The sequence below is a fragment of the Ovis aries genome, chromosome 7, assembly GCF_016772045.2.
Source record: "Ovis aries strain OAR_USU_Benz2616 breed Rambouillet chromosome 7, ARS-UI_Ramb_v3.0, whole genome shotgun sequence".
NCBI classification, from domain to species: Eukaryota; Metazoa; Chordata; class Mammalia; order Artiodactyla; family Bovidae; genus Ovis; species Ovis aries.
This window is the reverse complement of record NC_056060.1, coordinates 46,133,896-46,143,174: the sequence shown is the minus strand read 5'-3', so window position 1 is coordinate 46,143,174 and position 9,279 is coordinate 46,133,896. Positions and strand designations below refer to the sequence as shown.

General features: G+C 42.7%; 1 non-coding gene across 1 annotated transcript; it reads right to left on the bottom strand.

Moving 5' to 3' along the window:
- Positions 1-941: 941 nt before the first annotated feature.
- Positions 942-1,077, bottom strand: LOC114115938 (small nucleolar RNA SNORA2/SNORA34 family). The gene has a single exon (XR_003590043.1). It is a non-coding gene; the product is annotated as a small nucleolar RNA SNORA2/SNORA34 family (small nucleolar RNA).
- Positions 1,078-9,279: the final 8,202 nt, after the last annotated feature.

Genomic DNA, 9,279 nt, shown 5'->3' with positions numbered 1-9,279 from the left:
ACAAGGTGGGAGCTGATGACAAGAACCACCAGTTTCAAGTCATAAAATCAGACAAGGAAAACAAAATATCTTTAGGCATGCATATAAATGTTCACATCAGCTTCTCGCTTAAACTGCAAGGGAGGCAGATTCTGAAACATTTCTAAGGAATTATTACTTAATATGTATAAAAATATTACCAATGGTTTAGTAATGGTATAGTTCCTGTTATTTTAGTTAGTTAAGCATAAAAATTAAAATAAGGGTTTTTGGTGGATCTGTGACCTTAGTGTCTCCAATTCTATGTTTCACTTAAGATCTTAAGTTATTTATTTAAATTGGTTAAATATTTAATAAACAGAATAGAAAAAAAATAGTTTTCCTTTCTAAAGAGCAAGAAAAATTTCCTTTCTTTGCATTAAAAAGATACATTTTACTATCCAAATATTTGTATATCTTTCCAGGGAAATGAAATCTGGCAAGATTTATGCCTTTCATATAATGAAGATCATAACATTTAAAAAGTGCATTTACTATGAAAGTAAGTAACTTTCTCAATTCGTGTCCCAATTGAGACAATTATGTCAATAGAGACAATAGTGTCCCAATTTCTCAATTAGTGTCTCGATTGTCTCAAAAGTACAATAAGGATGCACTTTCACAGTCCAATATAGAACTCAAAATGTTTTACAGCCCAATAATAAATATAAGTTTCTAATTTGAATGAAGTCTAAAATATGCAGGCCAGGACTCTGACCATACAAAAGGATAATACTCAGAGAGAGCTCACAGTTCAGAATCATCCCACTGGTTTTAGATTCACAGCAATTTGGGGGGCAGTAATTAGATTTAACAGTATTATCATTCTAATGAACAAGTTAAATCAGAGAGCTCTCGATTTTGGAACTCCAGTATTAATCAACTATAAGTAAGTGTTAGCCTGTATGTATCACCAACGACTGAGATGTTTCTTTCTAATGAATTGACTATTACATTTCCTAAGTTCTGAAAGGCCAACAGACCAAAGAAAGAGACTTCTCTAGATTCCTGCTTGAAACCAACAGCTTCAGCAAACTGCTAGCCTTGATTCAGGACCCAGGGCTCTAAGATATTTACCTGTAAGATTCTCTCATCTCATCCCATCCCATCCCATCCACGGGGTTTTGACACCGAGCCCTTGTGTGTGAAGAGTCTCCCATGAAACCATGGTGAAGTGAAGCCCAGCGAGTGAAGAAGCTTCTTGGGGCAGCTGCAACTGAAATTTACCTTCAAGGCTGAGTTGGAGATGAAAGGGTGTTCTGAACAGAGGCTCTGACTTGTGCTAAGGCATGTAGGGTGACCCATATGCCACGGAAACACCAAGAACTGACTGAGGGAAGAAGCAGAAGGGAAGTCCGGCCAGCAGAATCAGGCCCTTGACTGAAGGGCCTGAAACGTCCCAGCAGTAAGCCCAGAATTTCTCCTGAAAGGAAAGGGGAATTAACATGAGTTGTGTCATAATCTGACATGTGATTTCAAAAGACAAGGAAGGGGACTTCCCTGGTGGTCCAGGAGCTAGGACTCCACGCTCCCAATGCAAGGGGGCTGGGTTCAATCCACGGTCAGAAAACTAGATAGATCCCCCACGCCAAAACTAAGAGTTTCCATGCCACAACTTAAGATCCCACAAGCAGCAACCAAGATCCCATATATGCCACACCAAGCTCTCGCGTGCTGCAACTAAGAATCGGTGCAGTCATACACACATACGCATGCACACACACACATGCACACACACATGCACACACACACGCACATGCACACACATACACACATACACACACGCACACACACATGCACACACATGCACACACACATGCACACACACATACACACATACACACACACGCACATACACATACAAAGAGAGGGCAGGAGACAGTTTGCAACATGAGTTCTCTGGGAAGTGACTGTGGGAGGCTCTGTGTTCTGTTTTGCCTCTCTTACCTCTTTCATGTATTATCTTTAAGATAACATTGACAGTGTGTTAGGCTAGGCCATGAAACAGGAATTTATTCAGTTCTGTCTCTGGAAGGCCATGAATCACTCTTCCTGGCTGCAGTTCCTCTGTCTGTTAAATCAGACCACAGCACCTCCCTGACTACCCCTTGGCCAAGAAGAGCTACCATATTTTTAATATCTTAGTTGTATGCAGGCAGGGTACACAGGCAGTATCCCATTTAACCCTTCTATCAACCTTACCAGGGATAAACTATTACTATCCCCACTATACAGATGAAGAAACCGAGGCTCAGGAAGGCCATGTGACATCCTTAGATCTTATAGGTGGAAGTGGCATAAGCAGGAGGGTTCTTTGCTGATCTTCCCAGTAAGTCAAGGGGCGATGGTTATAAGGCTTCCCACCTCCACTGGATTCAAGGTGCTACTGTGGTTATAGGAAGCAAGGGGAAGACTACTTTCTCCCCTCAAAGCTTCCACCTTCTGCACAATGTACTTCCTTTCTCTCACCTACCAAGGTGGTGCTGTCATTTTGTGTTTAGGATATGGGGTTACTGATTTTAATGGCAGACCCTCCCCCATCCCGCCACCCCCACCCCCTGATTTTAATTGCAGGGCCAGACTGAGCTGGCCCTGACTGCTGGCATGGTTCTCTGCCAGCCAGTGATGCTCAAGAGATGGATTCTCCAGCATCCATCAGGCCAGTTTCAGGGATTAGGAACACAGCAGCCCTCCTTGCCTAGGCCTCTCTACAATTCAACAGTTTGGGAGACATAACTCAGCTCAGGCCTTCAGCAATACGGTGACCCTGTTTGGCTTCTCACTTACTCATCACACCAATGATTCAGAAACGCGCTGTTCTTATGGTAATTCATGTTTGTGCTGTTGTGTACAGGTGTTGGCCGTGACTTCCTGTTAGTGCACTGCTTTTATTTTTGCCTGAGCTGGGATTAAATGATTTCGCTTATAAACAAAAGTGGTCAGATGGTTTTGAATTTATGATGTTTTCCTTTGATGAAAAATAAGGTAACATTATAACATAATTAAGAGGTGGCTGTGGTGAGATGGGAAGAATATTAAGATGTGAGGTCAGGAAATCAAGTTTCCTCCCCTCCTTTCTGCTGAATTTGAAGTTATCTGTGATAATTGCTACTTCACATTATATGTATAACTGAATCACTTTGCTGTACACCTGAGATGAATGCAAGATTATAAATCAACTATACTCCAATAAAATTTTAAGAAGTAAGTGTAAAAAAAGATAAAGTTCATACACCATAAAATTCACCCTATAAAACGGTACAATTCAGTGGTTTTTAGTATATCCTGAAAGTTGTGGAACCATCACCCCTCTCTCATTCTAAAACATTTTTCTCATCCCAGAATGTAACTGCACACCCAGTGGCTGTCACTCTCCATGCCCTCTACTGTGTGCCAACACCACCTAGACTTGCTTGACCCCTCACCTTCTCTTTCCGGCCTCCTGCTAAATCAGAGTCCCTAAATCCCCCAGTCATCACCAGCCAGGTCACCAGAGATGAAGTCCCTCTGACTGATGGGGCAAGAAGTGTCGCTCGAGGAACTCACCCACATTTCCTGCCTCCTGTGTGACTCCTATTAAAGGGAAAACTTATTCCCCAGTCCGGGTTTTCATCCATAGCAGGGAATTCGTGCTCTAAGCCAGAAAAGATGTAATGTGTAAGAGACACCTCTCTGACACCACCTTCTCTTCTCCCTTAGGGAGGAGACTCAGCATCACTTTTAAAAAAATGTATGTATGAGGGACTTGTATGTGGTTAAGACTTCACCTTCCAATGCAGGGGGTATAGGTTCGATCCCTGATCAGGGAGCCAAGATCCCACATGCCTCATGGCCAAAACAGCAAACATAAAACAGAAGGAATATTGTAAAAAATTCAATAAAGACTTTAAAAATGGTTCACATCAAAAAATATATGTATGCGTGATGTGATGTGGTATGGAATGATGTGAGATGTTATAATATAGTATATCAGTTCAGTACAGTTCAGTCACTCAGTCATGTCCGACTCTTTGCAACCCCATGGACTGCACCACACCAGGCCTCCCTGTCCATCAGCAACCCCCAGAGCTTGCTCAAACTCAGGTCCATCGGGTTGGTGATGCCGTCCAACCATCTCATATAGCATGTATTATGTAGTATATACTTATGTCTTTGTTTCTGTCTGTTCCTCCAGTAAAATGTAGTATCCAAGAGAAGAGAGCTAGCCCCACCTCCAGTGCCTAGAACTGTACCTGAACAATAAGATGCTGTATAAAAATGTCTTAAGTAAACAGAGGAGATTCATGACAATGGGAAAGCGGCATGAAGTCAGAGGCCAAAACTGAACACAGAAAATTTGCCACTAATATGAGAGGACCTGAATACTGAGACTCAACATTTCTTTCAAAATAATATTTTTATCATGTTTTAAGATTTAGCACAACAGGACCATTGTTTGGTGAGCCCAGCCCTGTAGTCAGAGTTGGCTGCTTCAGCCTCCGGGCTTCTCTTCTATTCTCAGGACTTAGCTTCTAGTCCTGCCCACCCATGCTCAGCTGGACAAAGAACCCCCTCTCTGGTGGCCATGCCAGCGTGTGGGCTCAGAGCAGGCATCCTGGGTTTTCTTCCCAGTACTGTTGCAGGAAGGCGGACCCCTTCCAGGGCCCGAAACTAGGCTCTTGTCTAACACTCAGAAATGAATTGTCTGAGGAGACACATGTGCTGACAAAGCAAGGGATTTTATTGGGAAAGGGCACCCAGGTGGAGAGCAGTAGGGTAAGGGAACCCAGGAGAACTATTCATTTCTCTTCCTTCCAGACAGAGCACTCCTCCAACATAACGTCAAACAATCTTTGAAGGGGCTCTAGACTGTTACCCTGCCCACAGCGCCCACGCATCTCCATTCACTCCAGCCCCCTCCCTCATACTGTTCCCTGCAGCGTGCCATTTCTCCTAATTCCGATCTTGCTCCTGACTCCATGGTGGCCTGAAGCGTTAAGAGCTATTAACACCACTGGGTAAAAAAAATATTGAGCTTTGTTTTAGCCAACTTTCCTCTGTAAGAGTCCAATCTACATTTGATATAATCCAAGGGCATCGCAGGCTCAGCCTCAAGTTTCATTTCAGTGGCTCTTAGAGGAGCGATTGCACAATTCACACCAAGTCTTTGACCCAAAAACACCTTTGTCTCTCGGCATCCACAGTAACTTAAATCCAAACATAAAAAGAGAAAATAAAGGCCATATGGAAAGAAACTGGGTCAGCGTCTCTCAGCGGTGTTCATTCAACAAAGGATTTGGGTCAATGATATTTTGCCATGGTCCACATTGGAACAGAGCCTTTCATTAGCCGCAAAGCTCCAAGCAAACTTGATTTTCTTGACCTCTCTGAATGCATTTCCTCTTATCCCTGGCAAAGAAAGTGGAAAAACACTTTTAGAAGTCAGTCTACCAATTTTAGCCTTAACAGGTTAAATGACCTACTTGACCCTAGGTTTCATTGTCCACCAATTGCCAAAGGGCATCTGGATGGTGGGTTTGCAGCCACCCTGAGGTTTTTATAGCCTAGAATTTTGGAGCCTCTTTATCTTTTTCCCTTAAGGAAACAGCAGAACAATAACCAGAGTGTGTTTAACAATGAAAGAATGAGGGTAAGCAAATTTGATTTTAAGACCATGACGTCAAACAGGGTAAAGCATCAATTTGGTCTTGCAGGTTTAAGCCTACAGAGTTCACGTAGGTTTGAACCTACAGGGTTCCCACAGTGTCAGTGAACTCCTTAACATTGGCCGTTCAGACACACAAGGAGAGGCCAGTAGACTAGGAAGTGTATTTGGCCCTCAGGTAAATATGCAAAGCAATCTGTTCCTGAGATGTGGTCATGGCAAACATTGCTTTGTGACATTAGTTTTATGGCAGGCAGCAACATTCATTATCAGTTCAGTTAAGTTCAGTTGCTCAGTCATGTCCAACTCTTTGCAACCCCATGAATCGCACCACGCCAGGCCTCCCTGTCCATCACCAACTCCTGGAGTTCACTCAAACTCATATCCATCAAGTCGGTGATGCCATCCAGCCACCTCATCCTCTGTCGTCCCCTTCTCCTCCTGCTCCCAATCCCTCCCAGCATCAGTCTTTTCCAATGAGTCAACTCTTCGCATGAGGTGGCCAAAATACTGGAGTTTCAGCTTTAGCATCATTCTTTCCAAAGAAATCCCAGGGCTGATCTCCTTCAGAATAGACTGGTTGGATCTCCTTGTAATCCAAGGGACTCTCAAGAGTCTTCTCCAACACCACAGTTCAAAAGCATCAATTCTTCGGCCCTCAGCTTTCTTCACAATCCAACTCTCACATCCATACATGACCACTGGAAAAACAATAGCCTTGACTAGATGGACCTTTGTTGGCAAAGTAATGTCTCTGCTTTTGAATATGCTATCTAGGTTCGTCATAACTTTTCTTCCAAGGAGTAAGTGTCTTTTAATTTCATGGCTGCAGTCACCATCTGCAGTGATTTTGAAGCCCAAAAATAAAGTCTGACACTGTTTCCACTGTTTCCCCATCTATTTCCCATGAAGTGATGGGACTGGATGCCATGATCTTCGTTTTCTGAATGTTGAGCTTTAAGCCAACTTTTTCACTCTCCTCTTTCACTTTCATCAAGAGGCTTTTTAGTTCCTCTTCACCTTCTGCCATAAGGGTGGTGTCATCTACATATCTGAGGTTATTGGCAATCTTGATTCCAGCTTGTGCTTCTTCCAGCCCAGCATTTCTCATGATGTACTCTGCATAGAAGTTAAATAAGCAGGGTGACAATACACAGCCTTGATGTACTCCTTTTCCCATTTGGAACCAGTCTGTTGTTCCATGTCCAGTTCTAACTGTTGCTTCCTGACCTGCATATAGGTTTCTCAAGAGACAGGTCAGGTGGTCTGGTATTCCCATCTCTTTCAGAATTTTCAGTCTACCAACTTTAGCCTTAACAAGCTGAGTGACCTACTTGACCCTAGGTTTCATTGTCCACCAATTGCCAAAGGGCATCTGGATGGTGGGTTTGCAGCCACCCTGAGTTTTTCTTATAGCCTAGAATTTTAGAGCCTCTTTATCTTTTTCCCTTAAGGAAACAGCAGAACAATAACCAGAGTGTGTTTAACAATGAAAGAATGAGGGTAAGCAAATTTGATTTTAAGACTATGATGTCAAACAGGGTAAAGCATCAATTTGGTCTTGCAGGTTTAAGCCTACAGAGTTCACGTAGGTTTGAACCTATAGGGTTCCCACAGTGTCAGTGAACTCGTTGACATTGGCCATTCAGACACACAAGGAGAGGCCAGTAGACTAGGAAGTGTATTTGGCCCTCAGGTAAATATGCAAAGCAATCTGTTCCTGAGATGTGGTCATGGCAAACATTGCTTTGTGACATTAGTTTTATGGCAGGCAGCAACATTCACTGTGGCCTCCCCTTAAAAAAAACCCATATAATTATTCATGCTAAGGTGCTCTAGTCATGTCTGACTCTTTGTCAGACATGGACTGCATGGACAGCTCCTCTGTCCATGGGGATTCTCCAGGCAAGGATACTGGAGTGGGTTGCCATGACCTCCTCCAGGAGAATCTTCCCAACCCAAGGATCCAACCTATGTCTCTTATGTCTCCTGCATTTGCAGGCAGGTTCTTACCACTAGTGCCACCTGGGAAGCCCATATGACTATTAGGAGTAATTTATAACAGAGTAAATTTAAGTCCACATAAATCTCATCACCCCAAAATGCAACTTCTAGCCTGCCAGTATGGTTACTAACATTTTTCAGAATCTCAGGGTTGTTGAGGTGAGAAATAGAGTATTTTCTGCCATATCAATAAACAAAGATGTCATAGCTATCAATGATTCTGGCCCTCCAAATATGAATTTTTGAGCATTGAGAATGCATAGGAAGACAATGCCCACTCTCTGGCGATCATCAGGTTGCCTCCACTCCCTGCCACAAGCAACTGAGACCCAGGATACTGGCCCCAGATAACTGAGATGCATAGGAAGGAATGATTTCAGCAAGCCCAAACTCTTCCCATACATAGAAAAGTGCTAAATTCCTTAAGTCTAAGATAACTGGTTTTCCTTAATTAACAATAATCTTTTGATGTTCAGATTACCTGCCCCTTGTTGCAAACTTCTATATAACCTGACTGCTCCCACCTCCCACCGCCACCACCTCCTTGGAAAAGTTCTCTCAGGGTCACTTGAGACGCTGTCTCCTGGGCTTGCAGTCCTAAAAACTCTCAATAATTAAAACACAAACTCTCAACTTTTAGCTTGACTATTTTCTTTAGTAGACAGAGGTTAATTTTTCCTTGAAGATTCAGGTCAAGCAGTATTCCTGATTTCCATTCCCCTGTGTAGAACTGACCACTTGTTCCCCATGGTACCCTGAACATGTCTTTACCGAAATGAAATTATTGATGCACCCAGTTTTGTCCATATCTTTCTTGTAGGAATTCTTTCTCTTTCTCTCTGCCCCAGGGTAGAGAGGAATCTCTTCCTCCATACAATCTCATTTCTACTAAATATAATGTTTGTTGAATTAGTAAACAAAGGTTTTTGGAACGGTGTGGAATGTGTGATTTCTGCAGTCATCTTAAATGTTTCCATCATCCGCCAACGGCCAAGATTGAAAAGCGTTCAAGTGTAGACAATAATAACTTCCCATTTCTCATTTTCTTCAGCCCCCAAATTTACTTCCAGCTACCCTTTTCCTTCCAAGAGCATTTATTTTTTAGATCCTTTTAAGATTTTGTATTCTATAAGGCTATAAAGCATACAATCATGGATACAGTCAACAAGGCAACAAGAGACTCTGTTTTTGTCCAACTCTGACACTAATCACCTGGTCACACTAGAAAGGTCACTTCCTTAACTACGGGTGGCAGATGGGTTTCATTTCAAGGATCCACACCAATCAGTTGGTAGTGATCACATAAGATACCTTGTTGGAGGACTCAGACTCCTGAGTTCTGTGGGAAAGAATTTCAGAATTGATTAGTGGTTATCTGCCATGGTGGAAAATAGCCTAGGTATTTACCATCCTCACAGAAATGTTCTCAACCGTCTCTTTCAAGCTCTAAACTTCTGATTTATTTTTTAGTCATTCATAGACCACCCAGGACCTTTTAACATTCCTCATACACGTGTTATATACAACCAGGATGCATTCAGTGTTTACAGGATCCTGGTACTACATAAGGCACTTTGCTTACATTATGTCATTTTATTCCCACGACAATGCTA